At 48.4% G+C, this 15,617-nt stretch overlaps 1 protein-coding gene across 7 annotated transcripts in view; it reads right to left on the bottom strand.

Annotated features, from left to right (window-relative positions):
- LZTS2 (leucine zipper tumor suppressor 2) overlaps window positions 1-15,617 on the bottom strand; it is a 61,863-nt gene that overhangs the window by 19,540 nt on the left and 26,706 nt on the right. Inside the window, exon 1 of one of the 7 annotated variants that reach the window (XM_053389387.1) lies at window positions 9,481-9,595. The exons of the other annotated variants lie outside the window; for them this stretch is intronic. The gene's annotated coding sequence lies outside the window, so the exon portion shown is untranslated. Of the gene's footprint in view, window positions 1-9,480; window positions 9,596-15,617 lie in introns of those variants that run through there. 7 annotated transcript variants of the gene reach the window in all.

Genomic DNA, 15,617 nt, shown 5'->3' with positions numbered 1-15,617 from the left:
CAATCAGCAAATCAACCACAAACCGCGGGTTAAGGTTGGCTCGTTAACATTGCTTGTTAAGGAGCAACAAACCAGGGTCTGTGAGTTCAGACATAATGATAAGCCAAGTATTCCTGGACTGTTTACCACTCTCATGTCAGGGAAGGAGTGAAGCTGGAACTATTGGGCAGGATGCACCAACACATGGCTTGTTCACAATAAACCACGAAAAGTCAGAAAGTTTGGCTTGCCAATATGTGCCAAGGCAGCTGCTGTGGCCCAGCTGAAATGTAATTACAAACAAGAGTTTGATGCTTATTTATCTCCTCCTTTGTCCTCACAATGCCAGTACTTTAAAGAGGCAGGATCTTTTTGGCTAGTCAAATGCCCACCTCTAGGTTTCATAATCACAAAAGGAGTGCACCTCAAAAGACAAAGTATGAAAACAGCCCCAAATCATGCCAGAGACATTATCCCCATCTAAGTCTATTATTTGCATAACTCATAGGCTGCTGTGTGACAAGAAGTTCTCTGAGCAGCCTAAGACTTGCCAACACAACACATAAATGTACTCGAGACACAATAATCTGTATGTCATCTAACACATGAGTTCAAGAAGCATTTATAAGCTGAATTTCAGGGATACCCAGAGAAGGGAGCCCATTTTCCACAGTCCATCCATCTAGGGAGCCATGCCCTCCCCCACCCACCCCACACTTGCGGCTCCTGTTCATCCAGGACAGGCATCTGCCTGGAAACCGGATCTTTGTTTCCATGCAGGCCCCTGCTGCTCTAGGCCCTGTTTGATGTCAGGATCCTCTTGTCCTTAACATAATCAACATCTCCCAGCAACCGCCAGGCTAAGGGATTATGGGAGAAATAATCCACCAGCAGGAACAGCAGCAGAAGCCGAAGTTGGGAGACAAAAGCTCCCGTTTTCATGCAAATGTTGGCCTGAACCAATGAGCCTGGGACTCCAGGGAGGTCCCGAATTTGACCTCACAGCTGGGCCACTCTCAGAGACAACAGCCTAAGAAAGTTGCAGATTGTACCACTCAGGCCTAGCACCTGGGAAACCCATTATGCAAGGCAGGAGAGCACAGTAAGCAGATCAGTTCAAGGGAGATGAGGATCTTGGGAGTTTTTCTTTCTGCAGGATGGGTGGGGGTGTCACAAATATTTCAGTGAACAAAGTATCACAAAATGGGATTTATAGTTTCGAAACTGCTGAGGAATTAAACTATTCCATCGTGAGGACTAGAAACTTTATTTGATCATTAAAGTAAACAGCTTAACAGAATCTGTAAGGTCCAAGCGTTAGGTGAGTTTTATATTAAAATAGCTCCTCTACTGGGGACGCGGGTGGCGCTGTGGGTTAAACCACAGAGCCTAGGACTTGCCGATCAGAAGGTCGGCGGTTTGAATCCCCGCGACGGGGTGAGCTCCTGTTCCTCGGTCCCTGCTCCTGCCCACCTAGCAGTTCAAAAGCATGTCAAAGTGCAAGTAGATAAATAGGTACCACTCCGGCGGGAAGGTAAATGGTGTTTCCGTGCGCTGCTCTGCTGGCCACATGACCTGGAAGCTGTATGCCGGCTCCCTCGGCCAATAAAGCGAGATGAGCGCCGCAACCCCAGAGTCGGTCACGACTGGACCTAATGGTCAGGGGTCCCTTTTCCTTTACCTAGCTCCTCTACTACTATCCCCTCTACATTTAGAAGAGCAAGAGAAAACTGGCTTAAAGGTAAAGGTAAAGGGACCTCTGACCATTAGGTCCAGTCTAAAACCCTCATCATCCCTATGCTTATAAATCCGATATTATTTTGTTAGAGGTTGGTCCTAATGTCTGACAATTTTTAATACTTGTCAAACCCAGATCACTAGGATCAATCAAACAGAGGTCTTATTTTAAAATGACTGTGTTTGGGGGGGGGGCGGAATTCTTCTACCAGAAAATCCTTAGATATGTCAACGTTGAAATAATCCAGTCTAGGGAAATCCCAACCTCTTTATTGCCAAGGGATGCAAAGCAGCACCTAGAAAGTAGCACCATTTTACCTGCATGTATTAGAGTTTATAGCACCTGGAAACTTGTGTGGATAGTAAATAGAACAGGCGAAATAATGTTCAAATCCTGGAACAGACATGTTGCTGGACATCCTTCAGTTATCTCCTCGGTTAAATTTTTGTCTAAAAATCTGAAGTAATGGCAGGAAAGCATATAAAAATTTCCTAATTAAAAAGTACTAAGCATTATTATTTGAGACTACCACTTTTGACCTGATTTTCAAAAAGTTAATTCATGATGCCTATTAAGTCTAGATTTGAGAAAGCTTGGCTGCAGCTGATGGAGTCCAAGAACTCTGGAGGGCACCAGTTTGGGAAAGACTGTTCCACAGGTTATGACTCCCAAGCCAGAAATGCATTGGGATGCACTATAGTGGATTTCAGAGTAGAATCGTTGCTTATTTGTATTTATTTGCTCGTTGCAGATTTATATACAAGGATATGCTTTGTGAGTTCAACATCCTCAGGTTTGTGAACATGGATGGCACAGTCAGCTGAAGTTCTTTTCTAGACCGTTTACATGGTCAAATGGGATCAGACAGTACCTTCCACACACCTCCACCAGGGCTTCCTTTGCTCTGGGTGTCAAGAATTTGTGAGCCTGACCCCATCAGAACAGCCACATTTCTTTTTGGAGGATTCAGAAAATTTTGTTTATGCTTGGTGTCTAATAAGCATTCGAAACTCCATTGTTCTAGGCACGTTTTGCGACAAGGAATTTCATTAGCTCAAGCAGTTTCTGAGTTCTGGGCCTACGATTTCAGATTAAAACTGCAGAGTGGAAGGAAAGGAGGACCTTTTTCTGCCTCCCCACTTCCAGCCACTCTCTAAAGACTGGAGAAAAGACCCTCTTACGAATATTTGGGGGGCAGGCAGGGGAAGCATGGCTTTGTGTTTGTTTGTTTTTTGCAGTCTTCAGATGAGGACTAGACCATGTGAAAAATGAACATAAGATTTCAGCTGCAGGTCATTCATTTTTCATCTTTGTATTCTTGTTATTTTAAAAGTGTGCCTAGGTTTAAAGTGCCGTTTAGCTCCTAGCTTTCATACCTCAGTTTCTAACACTGTCTCTCTCCAGTCAAACAAATAGGGTCCCTGATAATTTGTTGCTGTTTCCTGTAGAGCACTGGGTGATTTGGTTATCTTGAGCCAAATACTCACTTTGGTACAGTGGTACCTCTACTTATGGACACAATCCATTCCAGGGTGCCGTTCGCACTCCGAAGAGTCCATAAGTAGAGCGCCGCTTCTGCACATGCGCATGACGTGATAATGTGCTCCTGCGTATGTGCAGTAAACACTTCCGGGTTTGTCGCATTCATAACCTGAGAAAACGCAACATGAAGCAAACACAACTCGAGGTATGACTGTACTTCACATTGCTGTGCTTTCCTACCCCCTACCTCTACTGTATAAAGAAATAACTCAACAGGAACATATTTGACATGTTTGACAGTGGAAAGGACCCCTTTGGGAGGTTGTGGACTCTTCTTCCTTGGAGGTTTTTAAGCAGAGGTTGGATAGCCATCTGTCATGGGTGCCTTAGTTGAGATTCCTGCATTGGGAGGGTTTGGACTAGATGACCATTGTGGTCACTTCCAACTATGATATGAAGCTGCCTCATACAGAGTCAGGCCACTGGCCCATCTAGCTCAGTATTGTCTACACTGACTGGCAGCAGCTCTCCAGGGTTTCAGGCAGGAGGTCTCTCCCATCCTTATCTACAGATTTCAGGAATTGAACCTGCAGCCAACACTGCATGCAACAAAGGTGCTCTACCACTAAAGTCAAGAAGACCTGTCTCTATGATGCAGTTATCAATGGCCCCTCTGACACATGGAGATGTTGTATGCAGGCAGATGCTGTAGAACACAGAGAACAGCACATCATGACTGGACCAATCTGCCAGAGGGCATCCCACCCCTTTAAGTGCAGATCCACTCTCCCCAGCATGAGGGCAGGCCATGTGATAGCTGCACACATGACAAGCTAATGAGTTATGATCACTAGGAGCGCTGGATGGATGTGGAGTGACAGGCCACCCAGAAGAGCAGCCTAGTGCACACTGATCAGGGGCAGCATTCAGTCGGGGCACAGCTGGGTCAACCCAGCAGGGTTCCTCTCCACATGCACACACACACATTCCACATAAAGCCATGGAGAGGAGGAACCATCTTCACCCTCTCGTTGAACCTGGGGAGTAAGGATTTAATCCCACATGATGACCTGGGCTGGCACCGGAGGACCAAAAGCTGCCAGGTGATGTGTCTGCACCAGGTTTTTTTCCCAGGAAAGCTGTACAATTAACACGGAGACCCTTCAGAAAAGAAGAGAAGGGGGAATGAACAGGTACAAACAGAAGAAGACATGGCCTTCTGAGCACTACTGAACCCTGCAAGTACCTGACACATCATAACTACGTAGCATAAGCAGATCCCAAGGCACATGTGTGCACATGTGCGCACACAGTCCCAACTCCCCCAGTATGCTGACACCAGATCCCGGCAGCCAGCAGCTGGCCACACTCCTGTACTCCCAAGCCCAAGGCCTCGCCACCTAGGCTAACCCAATCATAGTGGCAAACTGGATATGCGGGCACCACAATTCCAGCGGCATCTGCCTCAGCTATGTGAATACTTGCAGGCAGAGAGAAATGTGCTGTGTTGCACTTTTGGGGGGAGGAGGAGCGCAAAGCAAGCTCAGCGACTCATGGGATGGGCAGGGCTCCCAACATACCAGGGGGCACAGCCTGATTGCCAACTGATTTCTGGAACACAGGCCCAGTTGTCAAGGGGAAGAAAGGAGTTACTCTGAAAATTAAAATGAGAAAGCAGAATTCCAATCAACTCTTGATCATTGCGTATGGTGGCATTGTACTGCTCAGCATACAGTTAAGGGTGTGTTTTTTTTGGGGGGGGGTTAGAGATGGGATTTTAATTTGCTGACTGCAGCAAAGCCTAGGGGCAGTGCTGCCCACCACTGTACAAGTTTAAACAGCAGGAAGTCAAAAAAATGGATTGGCAGATAAACAATCTAAATAGAGGGCCAGCTGCAGAGAGCCTTAATCCCAACTAGCTGCAACATGTTAACCAAAATAGTTCGCTTTTACAGAGCATTTTAGAGAGTTTAAAATGTATCACATACATTGGTTCAGTAATGATGCCTCACAAGGTAAGATCAGCCTTATCATACCCATTTTGCAGAGAAGGGACTGAGGCTGAGAGAGAGTACTGGTTTGTTAAGACCTCTAAGTTTGCTGCAAAGGAAACATTTGATTGAGGACTTCCTAGTTCACAGTTTATACACTTCAATACGCCTGCCTTGTAAATAAGCCAACAAAAGTTTGTTTTTCAATAATATTCCTAGCCTGCATTCCCATGCTTGCCATAGATGTGGAGAAGTCCTATTCTGCAATCCCACACATGGAAATGTAGGCTTCTCTACCCTCCTAACAAGCTAGCCACAAGAAAGAAAGAAAGAAAGAAAGAAAGAAAGAAAGAAAGAAAGAAAGAAAGAAAGCCTTCTACCAAGTGGACTGGAAGTAGGAGGATGAAAGGATTGACTGCTCCTCTGGCACTCCTCTGCATTTCCATGCTGATTGCAGAGAAAGGGGTTTTTCTTCTCCTACAGCTAGCACAGAAACCAAGTGGGCTGTTGGGAGAAGGAGCCGCCTCCCCCAGCCCTGTCAATCCCCAACATGGAACTCCTGAAATAGAACTCTGCCATTGCGCATCCTTGGGCAAGCCCTAGCCAGGCATGTCCAAAGTCCATTTCAGGGGCCTAATCCAGCCCGCCAGTCTGTTTAATCCGGCCCCTGTGGTAGTTTATTAAAAAAAACCCTCAACAACAACTTTGGTTGGCCCTCACGGCCCTTCACTTCATCAAATCTGGCCCTCTTTGAAAAAAGTTTGTGGACACCACTGCTAGGCATTCATATCCTGCAAAATTGAGATCTCTAGATGTGAGCAAACCAACTGGCTACAGTTAGTAATTAACCTTCCACAAGGACCAGGTTCAAGAGCCCTTGGCGCTGTGCTGGGCTTTTCATGAGATAAATCTGCAGAGGTATATAGACAATGTACTATCCCTACCCTAGCTGGATCTGAGAGTCATTGACTGTAACTGTTTCTTCATTTGTTTCTCTGTCTAAAGGTCTACTACCTAACTTTTCACAGTTGTCTCAAAGCAGCTCACAAAGAAAAAAGTAAACATACAGTGTACAAAAAGCATTGATTAAACATAAGAAAACAAGAACATTAAACATAAGAAAACAAGAACATTAAAGCAGCCTCCTGAAATAAAAAATTGTTCTGACCCAACATCTGAAACCTTGCAGTGTCAGTCCTCGTCTGGTTCCTACTGGACGAAGCTCCATAGAACTGGGCTCACTATGCTGAGGGCGCAACCCCTTGTTAATGTGGGTCATGCTTCTGGACCATGGGGAACCACTAGTAGCTTTCCATGTTGGAAATCTATGCTTATCCTCCACTGGGAGACCAAAAAAAGAAGCCCCCTTCCGCCACCATTTCTCCCAAACCACTCTCAGCACTCAGAGGCTTCTTTTCCCACAATGGAGCAGCGGAGGGCAGCACCTGTGGCCCTCTAGAGATAGTTGTACTTCAACTCCCATCAGCCATAGCCTGCACTGTCAACAATCGGGGGTGATGAAAGTTGTAACCCAACAATGACCACAGCCTCCACTCCCAATGCTTTGGAATAAAATGTGCTACTTTGTGCATGGTATCTGAATAAGTCTAAGAAAGCCATCAAGGGAGAGGAGAAGCCTGCTGCCTCCACTTCTTAGCATCGGTCTTAAGCTGTGTGCCTGTGTAACAATGCTGCCCAGCGAAAAAGACACTGCAGGGAGGGGAGGTCAGTCAGGGCTGTACCCTCCCTTCCCCCATCTATTTCACTTCAAAGCAAGGAGCTGAGGCATCTGCTGAAGCTATCAAGCCTGTCCAGCCTAAAGCTGAGGAACAAAGAACATGATCAGAGAGTAAGCAGACTCTTACCCTTCCACAGTCCCCCTCCCTCCTCTCAACTCTGCCAGCAGAATGTACCCAAGAAAAAGCTGCTCTCCCCCCCCCCGCCTTTGCATGCACGGATGCACCCATCACCAAAGATTCCCTAAATCCCAGCCCTGGCAGTCTGAGCACTAGAGAGGCTTCCTGGCCCTTCAATACTTTTCTCTCCTATCCATCGTTCACGGGCATCTGGCCTGGAACTGAAAACTGCAAATGGCAGTGCTTTGCCCAGACTTTTCCAAGCCCTGCAGGACCAAACTGCCAGCAGCAGAGAGTTTTAAAAGTTTCAGGGCTTTCAGGTTCTTGTTTATAGAGAATGGTGATTCACAAGCTTGCAAAGGACAGCAAGCTGCCCCTAACAGGAGAGTCCCTACCGCAAACAGGCTCAGGCTGGATCTTAAAAAGCACCATATACACAGAGGCAAGAATCCGAACACAATGAGTTGTGATGAATGGTTCCTGTTGTCTGTTCTCTTCACAAACACAAAGAGGCCACCTCATTTCTCCAGGAAATGTAATTAACACACACAGTCGCCTCTTGGGAGTCCCCAGCTCACTCACATGTACCCCTAACGACAGAAAAAGAGAGAACAGAATAAGAGAATTCATAGAGCTGGAGTGAGATGGCTTAGAGCAGCCTTCGTCAACGTGGTGCCCTCCAGATATTGCTGGACTACTGCTGAGCAGGTCAGACCAGGACTGTGGAAACCCAGGTCCAGCTCCCCATCCAACTACTGTACAAATATTATAGGGCAATTCTGGACCCGTCTCTCAGCCTAGCCTGCAGGGTTGCTGTGAGGATAAAACTGGAGGACAGACATACATTCATTCCTGAATTCCTTGAAGGCAGGATATAAATGCACCTTATTATCACATTCTTGTCCTAGAGAGGATCTTTTATAGTTAACGCTTCTGATATTAGCCCACAGCACCCACTGTTATTCCACATGCAAACAAAAATCTCCAGGGCTTATCGCAGTCAGTCACCGCAGCTAAATGCAGAAAGAGGAGCTGACAGAAACACACGTACAACAGGGAAAGCCAGCATTGTTTGGTCTGCCCAGTGCAACGCACATGCTTCCAGCATAATATGCAACTGTGTGCATATAAACACATTCAAAGAGACTTTTTAGCTGTTGCACATGCTCCTACAGGATGCTTGCGGAGCATGTCCCAGTATCAACATTGGAAGGTTTCCTCATTGGCCTCCCCACACCTGTGCTGAAAACAGAAACCTACACTCATCCACCCTACAATTTCCACACACCATGCACACCCACCTCCAGCATTGAGAGACTAACACTCTGTCCCAGACCCCACAGCCAACCACTGGACTCCAGCTCCCATCAGCCCCAGTCACCATGGCCAATGGCAGGGAATGATGGGAGTTGTGGTCCTACTACATCTGGAAAGTCACAGGTTTACTCCCCCTGCTCTGCACAGTATCATCCAAGGGCTTTGCATAGCCTATCCTGGCTGCTGGGGTCACTCTGGGGTTCCTTTGGGGCATCCACAGCCCTCTCCCTGGGGGCAGCTGGAGGACTAGCCCAATTGCTCAGAGCAAGCACCTGCAATGGACTCTCAACAGGCATAAACCCCAAGCCAACCCATCCAGGCAGGGGAGGGAGGGCTCTGGCAAACAGCCTGGCCTCCCTCAACCCAGGTACTGGCGCAGATTCAGAGCACCGGTGATGTGGAGGAGGAGGAGGCCACGGCCAAACTTTCCCCATGAATGAAAGGAGGGAGAAGGAGAAGCCCACTAGGCCAGACCAACAAGCTCATTGGCTGGCAAGAGGCTGCCCCGTGACGAAGAGGGAGAAAGGGGCACCTTCACGCGCGCCACAAGCCCGGCAGCGCAGACTCCCGCTTCTCCGTTGCCCTTTCATGGAGAAAGTAACGCGAAGGAACAACATTACGCGCTCAGAAAACGACTCGCCGCCGGGACAAGAGGCAGTGGCGCCTCTCCTTTCCCACCGCGGGAGACGCAAGTCGACGGATGGCGAAGGGAGAATGTGATTCCAGCAGGCAGATGGAGGGGGAAGCGGGGGGCGCATAAACAGCAACATCGCCGGCCTGCTTCCGACTCCACGCAACAACAAAGATCGCCGCGGCGGGACCACGCAACCAACTCAGCCCCCTTCAGGAAGGGAGGTGGACGGGGGAAGCAGAGGAGCGACCCGTCGCTGGAGAAAGGCATCCCGAAAGAGGCTCCCAAGCAAGCCCCCTCGGTCGCCAACTGTAACTCAGCGCCCAAGACTCTTAGCGCACAAATCGGCTGGTCTTTTTTTTTTTTGGCGGAGGGGGGGAGCTCTCCCCTTCTGATCTTCCTGGGCCCCGGAGCGAATTCCCGCCCGTCTCCCCCCGCCCACCGGAAAGTGGATCGCGACCCCCCGCTGCCCGCCTTGCCCCGCACCTGGCCTGGCCGCCTCCATGGTGCCGGTCCGCCGCTGGGCCGCTACGGGGCACAGTTCCCCCGGCCGGCTCGCAGCGCCGCCGCGTCTCGACAAGTTTGAACAGGCTCCTCCCCTCGGCTAACCGGGACTCTCGTGTCTCGGATCCGCCCCCTACCCTCCTTCTCCGCCCAGCCCCACTTTCCTCCTCCCTTTCCCCCACCCCTACCGACTCGGCCGGGCCTGAGACACACGCGCAAAACGACGAGCGGGCGCACCAGCTCCGCCGGAGCACTCCCTAGGCGCGCTCGGAGCGCCTCACCACCCAGAGGCCCATCTCAGAGTCGCCTGGTGGTGCGCCGCGCGACTGACTTTTTTGCATCCGCACATCGCCAACAGCAAGCGATGTAGAGTAGGAGCGCGCGCGCACACAACTACAACTGCTGTGTAACTTTAGCGCCTGCTAATGTGCTCGACTTTTGAATTATGGTGCTGGAGAGAGTCCCATGGACTGCAAGAAAATCAAACGCATGCATTCTTAAGGAAATCAACCCTGAGTGCTCACTGGAAGGACAGATCCTGAAGCTGAGGCTCCAGTACTTTGGCCACCTCATGAGAAGAGAAGACTCCCTGGAAAAAACCCTGGTGTTGGGAAAGATGGAGGGCACAAGGAGAAGGGGACGACAGAGGACGAGATGGCTGGACAGTGTTCTCGAAGCTACCAGCATGAGTTTGACCAAACTACGGAAGACGGGAGTGCCTGGCATGCTCTGGCCCATGGGGTCACGAAGAGTCAGACACAACTAAACAATGTGCTCGACGCTGTACATGACAATGTACCTCCGAGGCTCTAAACACCCTCCATCCGACTGCGAGGCACGGTGCTCTTTGCCCACTCACCAAACACCCTACATCCCCAAGGGGCACCTGTGTGAGAGGGGGGGCTCCAGTTAGCATGTGCAGCCCAGTTTGCCCCAAGGTTTCCTGGTTGCACACCTTTACCCAACTGTGTAGGTGCAGGTTCAATAGCTATGGACAGGCTTCAGGCTTATTCCACCCTGACCTAAGCTGAGCAGCTGTGGTTGCATAACCGCCTTTTTCCACTTATCTCTGACTTCCTCTTGTTTATTTTTCAAAGGTGACTGGCTACAAAGGTGAGCAAGACTCCTGCATCTTCAATAGTTCTGTGGCTTGCAAGATTTTTGGTCCATGCAGCTTGTCATGCAGGACTTGGGGGTGGGGGGTGGGACGGACTGCATATATGTGCCAGAAATCCATCTTCTATTAAAGGTGCAATGAGGCTTGATCTCCTTTGTAAGTTGGTCATTCTCCGGAAGTTGAGAAAGAATCCCTTGGGAAGAGATTGGCTTCACACACACACACACACACACACACACACACACACACACACCTTGCAATTCAACAATCTCTGTGGAAGTTCCACTATGTGCATGGAGCTCCTCCCCCTAAAGGGCTGCCCCCTTCATTTCACTGCAGTGGCACTGGAAGTTTCAAATGATGTAAAGGCATCTCTCCCAGGAAGGGCAACGTAAGCTCATTGGCATCAGCCTTGCATGAAGAAGGTCCCAGGTTCAATCCCTGGCATCTCTAGGTAACTCTGGAGAGCTGCTGCCAGTCAGTGCAGACCACACTGAGCCAGATATGTGATTGGTCTGACTCTGTATAAAGCAAGCTTCCTGTGCTCATGCAAACTAGTGTTCAGAGTAAACACTAAGCTCATGTCATCTTGCCTATGCATCCTTTCCCATCCACCCCTAAACTTCTCCTTGACCACTTCTATCCATCCCTGGGCTCCCCTCCCACGGCTGCACTACGTCTCTCCATGCTGTCATTTAGTCCATATCTGCCTGGGTCCAGGCATGTGTGTACAATTCCTGTCCCCAGCCCATGCCAGCCAGCCAGCAGTGCAGGCCAGGAAGTCAGTCACACACACATACACACACACACTGATGCCTGGTCTCATTTTCTACGTCCGCCACAGAGGAAGCTCCTTGCATTTGCCTGGGTGTACCATTCCTGTCCCCAGCCCATGCCAGCCACCCAGCGGTGCAGGCCAGGAAGTCAGTCACACACACGCACACTGCTGCCTGATCTCGCTTTGTACATCTGCCACAGAGGAAGCTCCTTGCATTGGCTGCAGCAAGCAAGGACCCAGGAATATGGCTGCATGCAAGACTCTGCCTGCTGCTGTGCTGTCGCTTGCAACTGATCTGCCCACTGAGGAGATAGAGCCAAGACAGATGGCAAGCCGAGTACAGGTGCAGGCAGGCCTTTCCCCAGATGGTGATATTCCACCCCCAACCCAGATAGCTGTCCTCATCCTCAAGCCTGGCCAAATCCTTTTGAACACATCTCCCACTATTATTTAAGCCAGCCCCCCCCAAACCTGTGATCCCCAGAAATTGCTCCCTCCTTCAGGCACTAGAGGGCGCCATTGATTTATATAATCCATCAGGGATATTGCTCTGGTGGCTCACTGCCCCCTGCTCCAATAATGCGCTCATGCAGGATTTTTAACTTGCCTCAAACCTTAGCATTTCAAAACAAATAATAGTTCCTTAAAGTGCCATTCACTTGGGAAGTTCCCAGCTCTAATATTGTACCAGTTTCAACAGATGGCAGCCCTGGGAGCGCAAACCTGCTCCACTTTTGCCTGCCTGGCCCCAGGGCACGTGGGGTGACAGGTCTTCCAATGCTCATTTTAGGTATTTTATTTGCCATCATTCAATAAGCATATGGAGGTCATAGCTGTCAACTTTTCCCTTTTCTTGCAAGGAATCCTATTTGGAATAAGAAAATTTCCCTTAAAAAAAGTGAAACATTGACAGCTATGATGGAGGTATATGCAAACTTTTAAATCAGCTTAGGTCTAAATCAGTTTACAAAACCACTACTTGTTTGTTGTTTACCCTGCCTTGAACCCCTAAAGGAAAGTTATTCTACAGGCAGAGGATTGGGGCCCCTCTCTGGACCAAGAACAACAAAACTCTCCACTGACTATGGTCTCCCTTACTAATCCACTCCTGGTGAGTTAGAATAGTCCAGTTCTATCTGATGTTGCACAAGAGGTTGCTTCTTGCAAGATAATAATAAAAGAAATTGAATATATATGTGTAAAATAAATGGTAATATGTTTATTAGATAGATAGATAGATAGATGATAGATAGATAGATAGATAGATAGATGATAGATAGATATAGATAGATGATAGATGATAGATAGATAGATAGATAGATGATAGATAGATAGATAGATAGGACAGGCCCAAGGTAAGCTAAGCAGTGTGACACCTTCCTGAAGCTGTAAGGGACTGAGCAGATCAGAGAAGATTTCACAACAGCAAATTGTCTGAGGGGAGATTCTTCAGTGTATAGAGTGGTACCTCGGGTTAAGTACTTAATTCGTTCCGAAGGTCCGTTCTTAACCTGAAACTGTTCTTAACCTGAAGCACCACTTTAGCTAATGGGGCCTCCCGCTGCTGCTGCCACACGATTTCTGTTCTCATCCTGAAGCAAAGTTCTTAACCCGAGGTACTATTTCTGGGTTAGCGGAGTCTGTAACCTGAAGCGTGTGTAACCTGAGATACCACTGTGAAGCCTAGTTCAAACTCAGCAGTGGTGTGTGAGGACAGACTGGTGGCAGTGCCCTTCCAGTGTCTGTGGTGGTGTTGCAGGATGAGGTGAGGTGAGGCAGTGCTGAGGCTGCGAACACGGACCTCGCTGCTGCTTGGCCCACCCCATTCCTGTTCTGGTGAGCCGCTTGCCACTCCGCTCGCACCCCATAGTGGAGTAAACCTAGGCCCTGACTGTACCACTTTGGCCTCAAGGCAAGAGGACACAACTCCTGCACATGGAAAATGAACATGTCAGAGAGAAGGCTAGGCCAAAAACCTTGTCTGTGGCATTTAGCTTTTATGTGCAGGGGTTTAATTTTATTTTGTAATTTGGGTGATTCCAGTCTGTCATCTCCCACATTCAGTCTAAAGCAGCGCAGCCCAGGCACAGGTTTGTGGTCCTTAAAGTCCTGCCTTTGAAGGGCTGTCTGGTCCAAATCCAATTTAAGGATGAAGAACCATAAAGGAGGGAGAAGGCCTTTAAGTTGCCCATTGATAGTTAGCACTGGGACAGCAGACTGAGCGGGCACATAGGCCACCTCATTGCACTTCACAGAATCCAGTCCAATCCCCGGCAATGGTCAGGTATTATGTGAGCTGTTGGGTCAGCACAACATCTGGAGGACCCCAGGTTAGCTTATCCTAGGTGCTGAACTTCAGCAGATTCTGAATTAACAGCAATGGAGGGAATGACAGATAGCGGTGGGAGGAAGGAGTCCTCACAACACAGGGAGAAAAATAAACATGGAGGTACATAGACAGAGTGGCAGAGCACAGATGGGAGTTCAGGAAGGTGCCATATACCAAGCCAGATAATTGGTCCATCTTGCTAAGTATTATAGACACTGCCTGGCAGTGTATCTGAAGATCCAGGGATGGAACCTTTTTGCATGCAACATGTGCACTCTACCACTGAGCCAAGGCCCTTCTCCTATGCAGTACCACTGGCAATACAGTTCAATGCAGTTATCATCGGCCCTGCTGTCACAATGCGATGCTGTATGAAAAACAAGCCAGATGCTACACAGAGCTCCATATGCTCCACACTGACTGGCTGGTGCTCTCCAAGGTCTTGGGGTCTTTTCTAGTCACACCAGGAGATGCCAGGGACCAAACCTCAAACATCCTTGCATGCTCTATCTCTGAGCAACAGCTTTTTCTCGGAAAAGGGAAAAACTCTGATTAAGTGGGGACTCAAGGGCTATGGGGTAGGATCACTGGAAGATCAAGAGCCCTTTGGCCTTTGTTTGCTTCTGAGCCTCTACACTCCCTTCCAACACTGCTCTGGCACCACGAGGCATTTGCAGTGAGCCCCTGATGTTGCCGCCCCCTCATCTGTTCAAGAATGCCAGGCGGCTTCAGGACTGGCTGGCAGAGTAGATATATCTGTGTCCTGCTTGCCGATCAGAGAAGACAGGCCTGCCCACATCTTCCTTGTCACAAGGCTGCTCCAGGCCTTGGTGTTTATTTGCTCTTTGGATTTCTGCTTCTTCAAACAGAAGTGCATCCCCAACCCCCTGGTGTGACTGTGGCAGCCATATGATTCGCCCAGCAGCTGTTCCTGGAAATTCACTGGAGAATCTTGCTATTTGGTAGATATGGGGGGGGGGGCAGACAGACACATGGGAGGGGCTTCTCTTAAAGGCCTATGACACCAATAGTGAAGAAATGTTATTTGGTCGGCAGTGTTGTCTTTGGAACAAGGACAGATTCAAATCCCTACTTGCCCACAGGACCTTGGGCAGGTTTCAGCCTAGCCCACCTCTTGCCACTGGTTTTGAGCAATGGTTAATTGTAAAGAACTGAAAAAAACCCAAATATCAAATGGTTACAACTCTTTAAACCTGGTCTTTTCATATACCAGCCAAAAAAGTTGGGCAGAAAAAAAATCAAAGTCTCATCCACTTGTGAAATACAGGAAATGTTTCTGATACATTATTTCCCTGTATCAGGAAATTTTTTGTGTCGGATTTTTACTATTTTTTATATTTGCTGTAAGCTGCCCAGAGTGGCTGGGGAAACCCAGCCAGATGGCCAGGGTATTATTATTATTATTATTATTATTATTATTATTATTATTATTATTATTTTCTTCTTTTAACAGCCTAGCAAGGTAGGTAGTTTTCAGCACATGCCATTAACATTTACACTACATCAGCTCTCCATCTGTACAAAGTTTAAAGTGATTTCAAGGAGACTGTTCTACAACCACCTTAGGGTGGTTGTAGAACCACAAGTGGTTTCTTGCTTGTCTGTTGGGAACTATGGCACTAAGATATGGCCCAAGTGCATTCAGAGATATGGCTAGTTTTCTGATGATGTCTCTCTGAAATGTTTCAAGTGCTCCTACGACATTATTACTCATGAAGGAGAGCTTTTGCTCCCAGGCGGCCCAGTCCTGTGTAAGTGTCCTCAGAAGTAAGTCCCACTTGGTTCAGTGGGACTTACTGCCTCGTTAGTATGCTTAGGATGCAGTCATAAGAGTTACACAACTCAAGGGAAAGCAAGCAATAGACTGCCCTTGA

The sequence above is a fragment of the Podarcis raffonei genome, chromosome 5 (genome assembly GCF_027172205.1).
Source record: "Podarcis raffonei isolate rPodRaf1 chromosome 5, rPodRaf1.pri, whole genome shotgun sequence".
Classification (NCBI taxonomy): Eukaryota; Metazoa; Chordata; class Lepidosauria; order Squamata; family Lacertidae; genus Podarcis; species Podarcis raffonei.
This window is presented reverse-complemented; position numbering and strand designations above follow the sequence as displayed.